The following is a 13,718-nucleotide window of genomic DNA, read 5'->3' as shown; positions in this document are numbered from 1 at the left end:
AAGCGTCCCTTCGAGGTAGAGTTGAGTGTTCCAGTTAACCACAGATTGCTGCAGGAAAAAAATTATCTTTGGATGAACCCTGAGCATTTTGATCCACGAATGTGGGAGGGACACCATCATATGCTTTTTGTTAGTCTATCCAAACAATCTCAATTTTTTTTCATTTTTATATTTTTGTTTGTTTTGCATCTTCTGTGATCCTCCTGTTTATCAAGAGGTGGATATCCTTTTGTCCCTTTCATGTTTACTGTCCAGCCTTTTTGCTCAGGAGTGCTTCATTCCACTGCAAGCTAGCACTATCTGGATCTCATCTTTGCCAGAATTGCCATTAGCAGTTTCCTCATCATTGGTAAACATATGATTGGTCTATAATTCATAGGATCATTGTGGCCTTCTTTTTTTTTCTCTGTATGAGAACGGTTCTCCCTGTCCATCTTGGACATCTGTTCTTCAAACATTTATTAAATTGTTCAAATAAATAGTCACGGAGAGTTATTAAGCATTTCAGCCAGAATCTATACACCCCATCTGATCCAGGTGCTTTACAATTTTTTGTTCCTCTCAATACTTTATCTCTTTTTTCTTAGATATTCCTGTGTATTCCTCTATTCTGTGGTTTTTAATTTTCTCTCTCACATTTTTAATCCAATCTGCTATCTAATTATGTTGTACATCCTCAGAACAGATTTTCTTCCAGTAGTGCTGAAACTGTTCCACATTCTGTATTGAATCTCTGTTTTTTCCCATTGTATTTTAAACATTGATCTGATCAAAGAATATCCTAGGGCAGGGGTGGGCAAACTTTTTCGCCTGAGGGCCACATCGGGGTTCCGAAACTGTATGGAGGGCCGGGTAGGGAAGGCTGTGCCTCCCCAAACAGCCTGGCCCCCGCCCCCTCTCCGCCCCCTCCCACTTCCTGCCCCCTGACTGCCCCCCTCAGAACCCGCCACCCATCCCATCCCCTCCCCCCTGCTCCGTGTCCCCTGACCGCCCCCTCCCGGGTCCTAGAGTCTCTGTCATAACACTAGATTATGTAACATGTTTATCTACTTATTAGGTGTAATCCAGCTAAGCTCTTCTTTTTTATTATTCTTTTTATTATTCTTCTTTTAATTATTATTACTACAAAGATGGCATGTGGCTTGAAAACAAATGCAAGTTCCTCTGCACTGGGAGTTCCTCCCTCCATCAGTAGGCAGTGCCTATAATTGTCTTCCTGATCAGCTACACCTGTGTTGTTGGAATTTTGGTAACTAAGCCTGCTGTAGAGGTGTTGGTGCCATGGCTTAATAAGATGTAATGTCTCCCTTATGAGTCAAAAGGGGAAAACTGTGTGAACAATGATATCAGTTCCATTTTTAAAATAATCTTTAGAGCTGTCCCTAAAATGTAGGTTAGTTTAGGAAAATTAAATAAAAGCTACAGTGTTGTTACCTTAATTAAGTTGTATCATTTATAGTTTTTTCTCTTTCTCTTCATAATTTCTCTATCCCACTTTTATTTTTTGTCTCAACTTTTTGTCTTTTTCTTCCTTTCTCTCCCTCTCTTAATTATTTTATTCTCTTTCTCTCTTCCTCATCTCTTTTCTTGTGGGCTTGCACACACTGGACCTGATTCTCTGGTTTTTCTGGTCTAACTCCACTGAAATCACTGAAGTTATATAGACCCAAAACTGGTGTCACAGTGGAGAATCAGCCCTCTGCCTTTCACCCTCTCTTCTCAACCTCTTGCTTTTTCTCTCCATCCTAATCCATGGATAAAATTCTGTACTTGATTACACTGGTGCAAATCATAACTACTGAAGTTAGTGGAGGTGTGGAGAAACAAGAGGGTAAAACTGGATTGAGCGCAGAATCAAGCCCCAAGAATCTTCCTTTCTCCATCTCACTCTTTATTTTCACTCTCTCCCCCTGCACTCATTCAAACTCACGTTTGCACTACCTGTTTTGAAGATGTTTTCAGGACCACCAACCAGGCCCACAGGTTACCTTACGAACCTAGCAAAGCTGACAACCACTGCTAACTCCAGAGTTCAGATCCAAATAACAGATTTATGCAGCATAGGTACAGAGAGCCACATCCCAGTGATCATTTGAGGCATGTCAGACCAATGATCTGGCTGAGTACATACAACAAGATTGTACATAAACAAAGGCAAAGACATGTCTCCGTACCCTCTTTTATGCCCAAGGTGACACTTTGCTTTCTGTCAACACCCCTCATTTCAGATCTGTTACATAATAATGTTTAACAATATCTATGACCAAATATAAGATTCCACATAACACTAGATTATGTAACGTTTGTCTACTTATTAGCCATAAAAACTATTAATCTTAATATTTCACACGATCTTTGGAGACTTTCCTTGTTCATCCTGATTATACTTGTCTGGGTCATCATGACCACCGATTAACTTAATCCTTGTTCTGTACCCAAAATGAAGGACAATTCAAGAGTTGAATAACAGGATAGATAGTACATCAAATCTTAATTAGCCAAACAGCTTTGTTTTGCATTCCCTCCCAAAAGGTTATTCAAAGGCCATCCTACAAACTAGTCCTCCCATCAGTTATACTGTTATGCACTTGTTTATAATATTACTAGCTATCTTTTATATATATGTACTATATGATCCATTAAATACATTATTAAATACATTTAGTTCCTTATCATTTTACATAAGGTAAGTTCACCTACTCACTGTTTCATCTCCTTACACTTGTATTTACACAGCACTCACACATTCTATTCTCACACACCCTTCATTCACTATCATTATTCACCCTACATAAACTTACTATTCACCAGTGGTACTGGAACGAGGGGTAGTGCAGATGCTGCTGCACCCCCTGGCTTGAAGTAGTAATAACAAACATCAAATACATGGTTTCCATCAGCAGCACCCCCAGAATTGTTCCAGCCTCTCTGTTATTGACTAACTCTGTACCTACCCACCACTGACACTAGCAGCAAACTAGCACCACTCCTCTCTTGTGCTACATACTGACTTATGACTATCTTCTACATGTAGCAGCCAGAGGAGTGAAAGGGCTTCCTGTGCATGCTTATCTCCAGTACATTCACAGAAGACTACTCATTATATGGCCCATAATTTGCAACTAGTTAAACAAGTCCAAGTAAATCCCAGAACAGGAACCAAGTTAGGAAGGAGGGGAGGGGAAAGAAAAAGGATAAACAAATAAATCAAGTGTAGCCCCAGAGAATGTAATGGGAGAAAGAATTCCGCCATCACAATCCTTTGCTGGAAAGACCCTGCCTCCTGTTGTCTCAAGACTGTACAATGCAACAGTTAAGAGCTCTCTGAATAAATACAAAACATTAATTTGTTTTCTATAACCCCTTTTGGATATTTGATCCAGCAGTGATGTCAAATCCCTCATCTGGCCCACTTAACATATTTATGTGGCCTGCATGATATATTCAAGAATAATTTATTTTATTTATTTATTTAAGGGAGTTTTCAATCCACAGCAATGGCTCTGATTGTGATAGATTCTCCTGCCCACCCCATTAATCTAACTGGAGCTTTAATGCAAAAGTCCAGTGGTGACACTTTAAATGTCACCATGAACAATTTGATTGCTGATCATTCTAGCAGACGATCTGAGGAAGGGGGTGGGAGTGAAGTCTACCACAAAGGAGGACTTGAGAGTAGTTGCACAGTGGGAAATTCAAAGAGAAGAAAGGAGGAGACACATATGTCTGATCTACATTCACCCGTGGACAATAATTAAAATGGAATTTGGTCCTGTCTCCAGAATGAATTTGACACCCCTTCAATACAGAAGATCTATGACCTTTCAAAAGCCTTTTGAGTTTCCCTCTGGCTCAGAGAGCTCAGAATATCACCCCCATGATGAGGAAGTGGAAATCTAACAAAACTTTATTTTCAGTATAGTAATTTTTCTTTTATATTTAAAGATCTATACAGTGGGTGTGGAGAGTTTTACATAAGGGAATCTGCATGATCTCTAGCTAGCCAGGTGTGGGAAAGGAAAGAAAGACACTTGTTTTTATCAACTTTCTTTCTTTCCATATGATGCTTGTATAGGTTGAATATTTCTTGCTGTTTCTTTCTCTCCTGCCTTCAGTGAGTTCAACATTGTGTGTGCGCAATAAACAGCACAGCTTTCACAATGCTGAATTCTCCGACCAGGGATAATCATTGCTACATGCTCAGTGACCCCCTCCCTATACTTCATAGGCAGGACTCAATCCACAACGTAAGCTTTATTATTAGTCCAAAAGGAAGTATTTTAAAAAGGCCATGACCCAAAATTTGCTGACAAACTTCTAGGAGAGCTGGCTATGGCCATCAGGAAGAGTTATTTATGACAACCATTTGTCTGTAACATCCCCTATAGAAGTAAAGGGGAAATTCAAACCTGACAATTTTTATTTAACAGGCCATTTGGAGGCATCACCTCCCACTTCCACCACCCCTATTAAGAGGTTTGTTTATAATGTATACAGAATTTCAGAGACTGAGCTGCCCAGGCCATGTATCAGAGTAACAGCCGTGTTAGTCTGTCTTCGCAAAAAGAAAAGGAGGACTTGTGGCACCTTAGAGACTAACCAATTTATTTGAGCATAAGCTTTCGTGAGCTAGATGTATCCGATGAAGTGAGCTGTAGCTCACGAAAGCTCATGCTCAAATAAATTGGTTAGTCTCTAAGGTGCCACAAGTACTCCTTTTCTTCCAGGCCATGTAGTTTCATCTGTCTTTTCCCCCATCCATGATCATGCGGGTACTGCACCCTAAGGCTGGAAATGCTCATCATGTGCATTGCTGCTAAGGCAGCAGGGCGGAACTGGAGGATGCTCAGTATAGAGAAAATAGGACATTAACGGGCACACAAGGAAAACAGTTTTTTCCTACCTCCCAGTCAGCTCCACAACTTGCTGCTGCAGAGCTGGTTGTTTCTACTCTATTATTAGTTTCTGAATAGACAGGCCTCCCACAGAGACAAGATCTGCAACCTTTCAAGATTTGCACAGCCCGGAACACCACAGCTATTTTTTTCTGAATGGAGCCTTTCTATAGATCAGTCCTGAATGACAATAAAAAAACCCCATCATAAACATAAACAAATAGAGGAGTTTGCTTTTGTTGGCTCTTGTCAGCAGAACTCCTGAATGGAAATGCAGCCTTATGTGCCATCAGGGCTATGTTATTCTTTATAAGATATATAATTAAACACAAATAACTGTAGCCATTTGTTACAATGCTGGTAATTTAGACTGAGCTTATCTAGCAGGTCTGATTTAGGGCCTGATCCTGCATTCCTAACTCCCATTACTGTCAACTGACCTGAGAAAGGTGTCGATAAGACATGGAACTCAAAAGCTCCAGATCTGTCTGGGGGAGGATTCCCCAATACAAGTAATGTAGTAAGTGTAGACTCAAAGGACCGGAAGGGACCTCAAAAGGTCGTCTAGTTCAGTCCCCTGCACTCATGGCAGGACTAAGTATTATCTAGACCATTCCTGACAGGTGTTTGTCTAACCTGCTCTTAAAAATTTCCAATGATAGAGATTCCACAACCTCCCTAAGCAATTGATTCCAGTGCTTAACCACCCTGACAGTTAGGAAGTTTTTCCTAATGTCCAACCTAAACCTTCCTTGCTGCAATTTAAGCACATTGCTTCTTGTCCTATCCTCAGAGGTTAAGAACAATTTTTCTCCCTCTGCCTTGTAACAACCTTTTATGTACTTGAAAACTGTTATCATGCCCCTTTCAGTCTTCTCTTTTCCAGACTAAACAAACCTAATTTTTTCAATCTTTCCTCATAGGTTATGTTTTCTAGACCTTTAATCATTTTTGTTGCTCTTCTATGGACTTTCTCTAGTTTGTCCACATCTTTCCTTAAATGTGGCACCCAGAACTGGACACAATACTCCAGTTGAGGCCTAATCAGCATGGAATAGAGTGGAACAATTACTTCTCATGTCTTGCTTACAACACTCCAGCTAATACATCCCAGAATGATGTTTCCTTTTTTTTTGCAACAGTGTTACACTGTTGACTCATATTTAGCTTACGGTCCACTATGACCACCAGATCCCTTTCCGCAGTACTCCTTCCTAGACAGTCATTTCCCATTTTGTATGTGTGCAACTGATTGTTCCTTCCTAAATGGATTACTTTGCATTTGTCCATGTTGAATTTCATCCTATTTACTTCAGACCATTTCTCCATGTGTAAGGCTCGCAAGCCCTGCAGGAAGTATATCATGGGCAGGGCAGACCTGGGTCCAAAGGGGAGACTGGGGAGGCTCCCATAACTTAGAAATGTCCCCTAGTCTATCTATGTTACGCTGGGGGCCACTCCAGTCTTCAGAGCAGTCTAGAATCAGGAGGGTTCACAGGTATTTCAAAGCCACCTTTGCCCACCCCTTGCCCTGGGCACTGAATTCTGTGCTGCACCTGTTAGAAGTGCAGCACAGAATCTCGCCCATAGGTTCTGTTCTCAGCACTGACATGGACTTTCTGTGAGAAACCGGCCACGTCCCTGTGTCATCATTTCCCTATCTGTAAAATGGGGATAATACTGCACATTCATCACAGTGTTTGTGAGGAATTCTGATTCTACAGTGATAAGTCCCACAGACAGCCTATAAATAAACTAAAAAACAGAACTGGGGTGTTAGGGTAGAAAAGCTCATTTTAAAAGGCAAGTGAAGGAACTAGAGAACATCCACAAGTGACAGCAGGGAAGGAAATGGGATCACCGTTGAGACTGAGAAATTAGTAAATGGTGGTATGTACTTTGGTGTAAGCATATGCTACTCTTGGCCATCCGTGCTGGGGGCAGCAGACATCCTGACACCTTTGTAACCTGTATGACTTTTGCATCCCCAGATACCACATCTGTAACTACTTAGTGAATACTGATATTGTGTTCATTCCTGTGTGTTATATAGCATCTGACAACTGAGGGAATTTTCAAAGGCACAAAGAGCAGTTAGGCTTCCAGCTCCCATTGAAAATCTCCGTGTGTGTCTAAATGCTTTTTTATGCTTGCAATGACTTGAGGTCTGTAATGTGGGCCAAAAAGCTTCCTGTCCAGCTGATAAGATTGAGTTCTGAAGGCGCGTGTCCACTTCTTCATCTCATGACCCCACCCTATTTATTAGACAAGTCAGCAACTGGGAACAATGGGAAAAAGTTGGTATAAAAATATTCAATGACTTAAAAATAGCCAAACTTTCATTGGCTTTAGTTTTGAAAACTAAATTTTGTATAACTGTTTCAAGTTTCAGTACCCAATTAAAAGGATGTCTACTACTTTTTTTTTTTTTAAAGTAGGAAGATATATAATAAAAGGGAGTAGATGCTGCAGCGATGAGCTTCTCTGGCAGCATCCTTTAAAACGTGGAAGTCAAATCCTAGTGAGGAAAACAGAAAGGAGCATAAACTCTGGCAAATGAAGTGTAAAAATATAATTAGGAAGGCCAAAAAAGAATTTGAAGAACAGCTAGCCAAAGACTCAAAACGTAATAGCAAACATTTTTTTTAAGTACATCAGAAGCAGGAAGCCTGCTAAACAGCCAGTGGGGCCACTGGATGACCGAGATGCTAAAGGAGCAGTCAAGGATGATAAGGCCATTGAGGAGAAACTAAATGAATTCTTTGCATCAGTCTTCATGGAGAAGGATGTGAGGGAGATTCCCAAACCTGAGTCATTCTTTTTAGGTGACAAATCTGAGGCACTGTCCCAGATTGAGGTGTCATTAGAGGAGGTTTTGGAATTGATAAATTAAGCAATAATAAGTCACCAAGACCAGATGGTATTCATCCAAGTCAAATGTGAAATTGCAGAACTACTAATTGTAGTCTGTAACCTATCATTTAAATCAGCATCTGTACCAAATGACTAGAAGATAGCTAATGTGACGCCAATTTTTAAAAAGAGCTCCAGAGATGATCCCGGCAATTACAGGCTGGTAAGCCAGACTTCAGTACGAGGCAAACTGGTTGAAACGATAGTAAAGAATAGGGCTGTCAAGTGATTAAAAATATTAATTGCGATTAATCATACGATTAAAAAACGTAATCATGATTATTCACACGATTAATCGCACCGTTAAACAATAATAGAATACCACTTATTTAAATATTTTTGGATGTTTTCTACATTTGCAAATATATTGATTTCAGTTACAACACAGAATACAAAGTGTGCAGTGTTCACTTTATATTTATTTTTGATTACAAGTATTTGCACTGTAAAAACCAAAGAAATTGTATTTTTCAGTTCACCTAATACAAATACTGTAGTGCAATCTCTTTATCATGAAAGTTGAATTTACAAATGTAGAATTATGTACAAAAAACCCCTGCATTAAAAAATAAAACAATGTAAAATTTTAGAGCCTGAAAGTCCACTCCGCCCTACTTCTTGTTCAGCCAATCACTCAGACAAACAAGTTTGTTTACATTTGCAGGAGATAACACTGTCCGCTTTTCCTTTACAGTGTCACCTGAAAGTGAGAAAAGATGTTCTCATTGCACTATTGTAGCTGGTGTTGCTAGATATATATGTGCCAGATGCACTAAAGATTCATATAGCCCTTCAAGCTCCAACCACCATTCCAGGGGACATGCATCCATGCTGATGACGGGTTCTGCTCGATAACAATCCAAAGCAGTACAGACCAATGCATGTTCATTTTCATTGTCTGAGTCAGATACCAGCAGCAGAAGGTTGATTTTCTTTTTTGGTGATTTGGGTTCTGTAGTTTCCGCACTGGAGTGTTGCTCTTTTAAGACTTCTGAAAGCATGCACCATACCTCACCCCTCTCAGATTTTGGAAGGCACCTCAGATTCTTAAACCTTGGGTTGAGTGCTATAGCTATCTTTAAAAATCTCACATTAGTACCCTCTTTGTGTTTTATGAAATCTGTAGTGAAAGTGTTCTTAAAATGAACATGTGCTGGGTCATCATCCGAGACTGTTATAACATGAAATATATGGCAGAATGCGAGTAAAACAGAGCTGGGGACATATAATTCTCTTCCAAGGAGTTTAGGCATAAATTTAATTAATGCATTTTTTTTTAACGTGCATCATCAGCATGGAAGCATGTCCTCTGGAATGGTGTCCGAAGCATGAAGGGGCATGCGAATGTTTAGCAGATCTGGCACATAAATACCTTGCAATGCCGACTATAAAAGTGCCATGCAAATGCCTATAGTCACTTTCTGGTGTCATTGTAAATAAGAAGAGGGAAGCATTATATCCTATAAATGTAAACAACTTGTTTGTCTTAGCGATTGGCTGAACAAGAAGTAGGACTGAGTGGAATTGTAAGCTCTGAAGTTTGACATTGTTTTGTTTTTAAGTGCAGTTATGTAACAAACAAAAATCTATATTTGTAAATTGCACTTTCATGACAAGTAGATTGCACTGTAGTACCTGTATGAGATGAATTGAAAAATACTATTTCTTTTATCATTTTTACAGAGCAAGTATTTGTAATAAGAAATACAGAATACAATATATATGAAAATGAGAAAATATCCAAAATATTTAATAAATTTAAATTGGCATTCTATTGTTTAACAGTGCAATTAAAACTGTGATTAATCGCGATTAATTTTTTTGAGTTAATTGCATGAGTTAACTGCAATCAATCAACAGCCCTAGTAAAGAACAAAATTGTAAGACATATAGATGAACATAATTTCTTGGGGAAGAGTCAACATGGTTTTTGTAAAGGGAAATCATGCCTCAGCAGTCTAACAGAATTATTTGAGGGGGGTCAATAAGCATGTGGACAAGGGGGATCCAGTGGATATAGCTGTCATAAATATAAAGGGAAGGGTAACCACCTTTCTGTATACAGTGCTATAAAATCCCTCCTGTCAAGAGGCAAAACCATTTCACCTGTAAAGGGTTAAGAAGCTAAGGTAACCTAGCTGGCACCTGACCCAAAATGACCAATGAGAGGACAAGATCTTTCAAATCTGGAAGGGGGCGGGGAACAAAGGGTCTGTCTGTCTGTGTGATGCTTTTGCCGGGTACAGATCAGGAATGCAGCCTCACAACCCCTGTTAGTTAGTAAGTAATCTAGCTAGAAATGCGTTAGATTTCCTTTTATTTAATGGCTGGTAAAATAAGCTGTGCTGGATGGAATGTATATTCCTGCTTTTGTGTCTTTTTGTAACTTAAGGTTTTGCCTAGAGGGATTCTCTATGTTTTGAATCTGATTACCCTGTAAGGTATTTACCATCCTGATTTTACAGAGAAGATTTTTTTTACCTTTTCTTTAATTAAAATTCTTCTTTTAAGAACCTGATTGATTTTTCATTGTTCTTAAGATCCAAGGGTTTGGGTCTGTGTTCACCTGTAAAAATTGGTGAGGATTCTTAGCAAGCCTTCCCCAGGAAAGAGGGTGTAGGGCTTGGGGGGATATTTTGTGGGAAGACGTCTCCAAGTGGGCTCTTTCCCTGGTCTTTGTGTAAGACGCTTGGTGGTGGCAGCATATGGTTCAAGGACAAGGTACCTTGGGGAAGTTTTTAACCTAAGCTGGTAAGAATAAGCTTAGGGGGTCTTTCATGCAGGTCTCCACATCTGTACCCTAGAGTTCAGAGCGGGGAAGGAACCTTGACAATAGTGTACTTAGATTTTCAGAAAGCCTTGACAAGGTCCCTCACCAAAGGCTCTTAAGCAAAGTAACCTGTCATGGGATAAGAGGGAAGGTCCTCTCATGGACTGGTAACTGGTTCAAAGTTAGGAAACAAAAGGTATGTATAAATGGTCAGTTTTCACAATGGAGAGAGGTAAATGGTGGTGTCCCCCAAGGGTCTGTACTGGGACCAGTCATATTCAACATATTCATAAATGATCTGGAAAAAGGGCTAAACAGTGAGGTGGCAAAATTTGCAGATGATACAATAGTACTCAAGATAGTTAAGTCCCAGGCAGACTGCGAAGAGCTACAAACAGATCTCTCAAAACTGGCTGAGTGGGCAACAAAATGGCAGATGAAATTTAATGCTGATAAATGCAAAGTAATGCACATTGGAAAACATAATCCCAACTATACATAAAAAATGATGGGGTCTAAATTAGCTGCTACCACTCAAGAAAGAAATCTTGGAGTCATTGTGGATAGTTCTCTGAAAACATCTAGTCAATGTGCAGCGACAGTGAAAAAAGTGAACAGAATGTTGGGAATCATTAAGAAAGGGATAGGTAGTAAGACAGAAAATATCATATTGCCTCTATATAAATCCATGGTATGTCCACATCTTGAATACTGTGTGCAGATGTGGTTGCCCCATCTCAAAAAAGATATACTGAATTTGTAAACAGTTCAGAAGAGGGCAACAAAAATTATTAGGGGTATGGAACGGCTTCCAAATGAGGAGAGATTAATAAGACTTGGACTTTTCAGCTTGGAAAAGAGACGACTAAGGGGGGATATGATCGAGGTCTATAAAATCATGACTGGTGTAGAGGAAGTAAATAAGGAAGTGCTATTTACTCCTTTTCATAACACAAGAACTAGGGCTCATCAAATAGGCAGCAGGTTTAAAACAAACAAAAGGAAGTATTTATTCACACAACGCACAGGCAACCTGTGGAACTCTTTGCCAGATGATGTTGTGAAGGCCAAGACTAACAGGGTTCAAAAAAGAACTAGATAAATTCATGGAGGATACGTCCTTCAATGGCTATTAGCCAGGATGGGCAGGGATGGTGTCTCTAACCTGTTTGCCAGAGGCTGGGAATGAGCAACAGGGGATGGATCACTTGATGATTACCTGTTCTGTTCATTCTCTCTGGAGCACCGGGCATTGGCCACTGTCAGAAGACAGGATACTAGGCTAGATGGACCTTTGGTCTGACCCAGTATGGCCCTTCTTATGTTCATCTATTATGCTGCATGTTGAGGCAGATGGTATGACACAAGCTTGCTCTCTCTCTGATCTGGACACAGTAAACAGAATTTTTTTTATTTCACTACATCATTGCTAGGCTGATTTATTTCAAAGACAAATCTTGCTACACTCCCATTATATTTTTTCATCCTGTTGGTTGGAAAACTGGATGCAGAAAGGTGTGGTAGTTTTTCTCGCCATGTTCAAATCTCTGTGTCTGGATGTTTAGAACTCACTCTGACTCAAGCAAAGTCTACAGAAATAGCAAAGCCTAAGTAACAGGTCCCATCCCCCCCAAAAAATAAAACCAAAACCACCACACCATCATCTAAATTAAAGACAGGAAAATAGAAGCTTGTATATTAGTTATTGTTCTTTTTAAACAGAATTTTTCTAAAAATATATTTTAAGGTCCCTTTCAAACTATCAGGATAATTCCAAGGATTTTTTTTTTAAATGAACATACCACATTTCAGTCTAAGAATCATAAAAGTAAAGGGACATCAAGAACTTCAAAATCCCACATCTTATCTGAAGCTAATTATTTACAAGTAACATCTAAAATGACCATTAACAGAGATTAAAGAAAACATTTTCATACATTATTTTTATGGCTGTCAATTAATTGCAGTTAACACATGCGATTAACTAAAAAAATTTATCGCAATTAATCTCAGATTTAATAGCACTGTTAAACAATAGAATACCATTGAAATTTATTAAATATTTTTGGATGTTTTTCTACATTTTCATATATATTGATTTCAGTTACAACAAAGTAGACAGTGCTCACTTTATATTATTATTTTTGATTACAAATATTTGCACTATATAAATGGCAAACAAAAGAAATAGTATTTTTCAATTCACCTCATACAAGTACTGTAGTGCAATCTCTTTATCATGAAAGTGAAACTTACAAATGTAGTGGGTTTTTTTGTTACATAACTTTACTCAAAAACAAAACAATGTAAAACTTTAGAGCCTACAAGTCCACTCAGTTCTACTTCTTGTTCAGCCAATCACTAAGACAAAGAAGTTTGTTTACATTTATGGGCAATAATGCTGCCCACTTCTTATTTACAATGTCACCTGAAAGTGAGAACAGGCCTTCACATGGCACTTTTGTAGCTGGCATTGCAAGGTATTTATGTGCAATTGTATGTCTCCTGTTCTGTTTTACCCGCATTCTGCCATATATTTCATGATATAGCAGTCTCGGATGATGACCCAGCACATGTTGTTCGTTTTAAGAACACTTTCACAGCAGATTTGACAGAATGCAAAAAAGGTACCAATGTAGCTATCTTTAGAAATCTTAGATCATTCGATCCAAGGTTTAGGAATCTGAAGTGCCTTCCAGAAACAGAGGGATGAGACGTGGAGCATGCTTTCAGAAGTCTTAAAAGAGCCAGACTCTGATACTGAAACTACAGAACCCGAACCACCAATCAACTTTCTGCTGGTGGCATCTGACTCAGATGATGAGAATTGACACACGTCAGTCGGCACTGCTGTGGATCATTATCAAGCAGAACCTGTTATCAGCATGGACACACGTCCTCTGAAATGGTGGTTAAAGCATGAAGTGACATATGAATCTTTAGTGCATCTGGCACATAAATATCTTGCAATGCCAGTGACAACAGTGCCATGCAAATGCCAGTGCTCACTTTCAGGTGATATTGTAAACAAGAAGCGGGCATCATCTCCTGCAAATGTAAACAAACTTGCTTGTCTGAGTGATTGGCTGAACAAGAAGTAGAACTGAGTGGACTTGTAGGCTCTAAAGTTTTACATTGTT

Source organism: Natator depressus, chromosome 9, assembly GCF_965152275.1.
Source record: "Natator depressus isolate rNatDep1 chromosome 9, rNatDep2.hap1, whole genome shotgun sequence".
Lineage (NCBI taxonomy): Eukaryota > Metazoa > Chordata > Testudines > Cheloniidae > Natator > Natator depressus.
Note: the sequence above shows the minus strand (reverse complement) of the source record.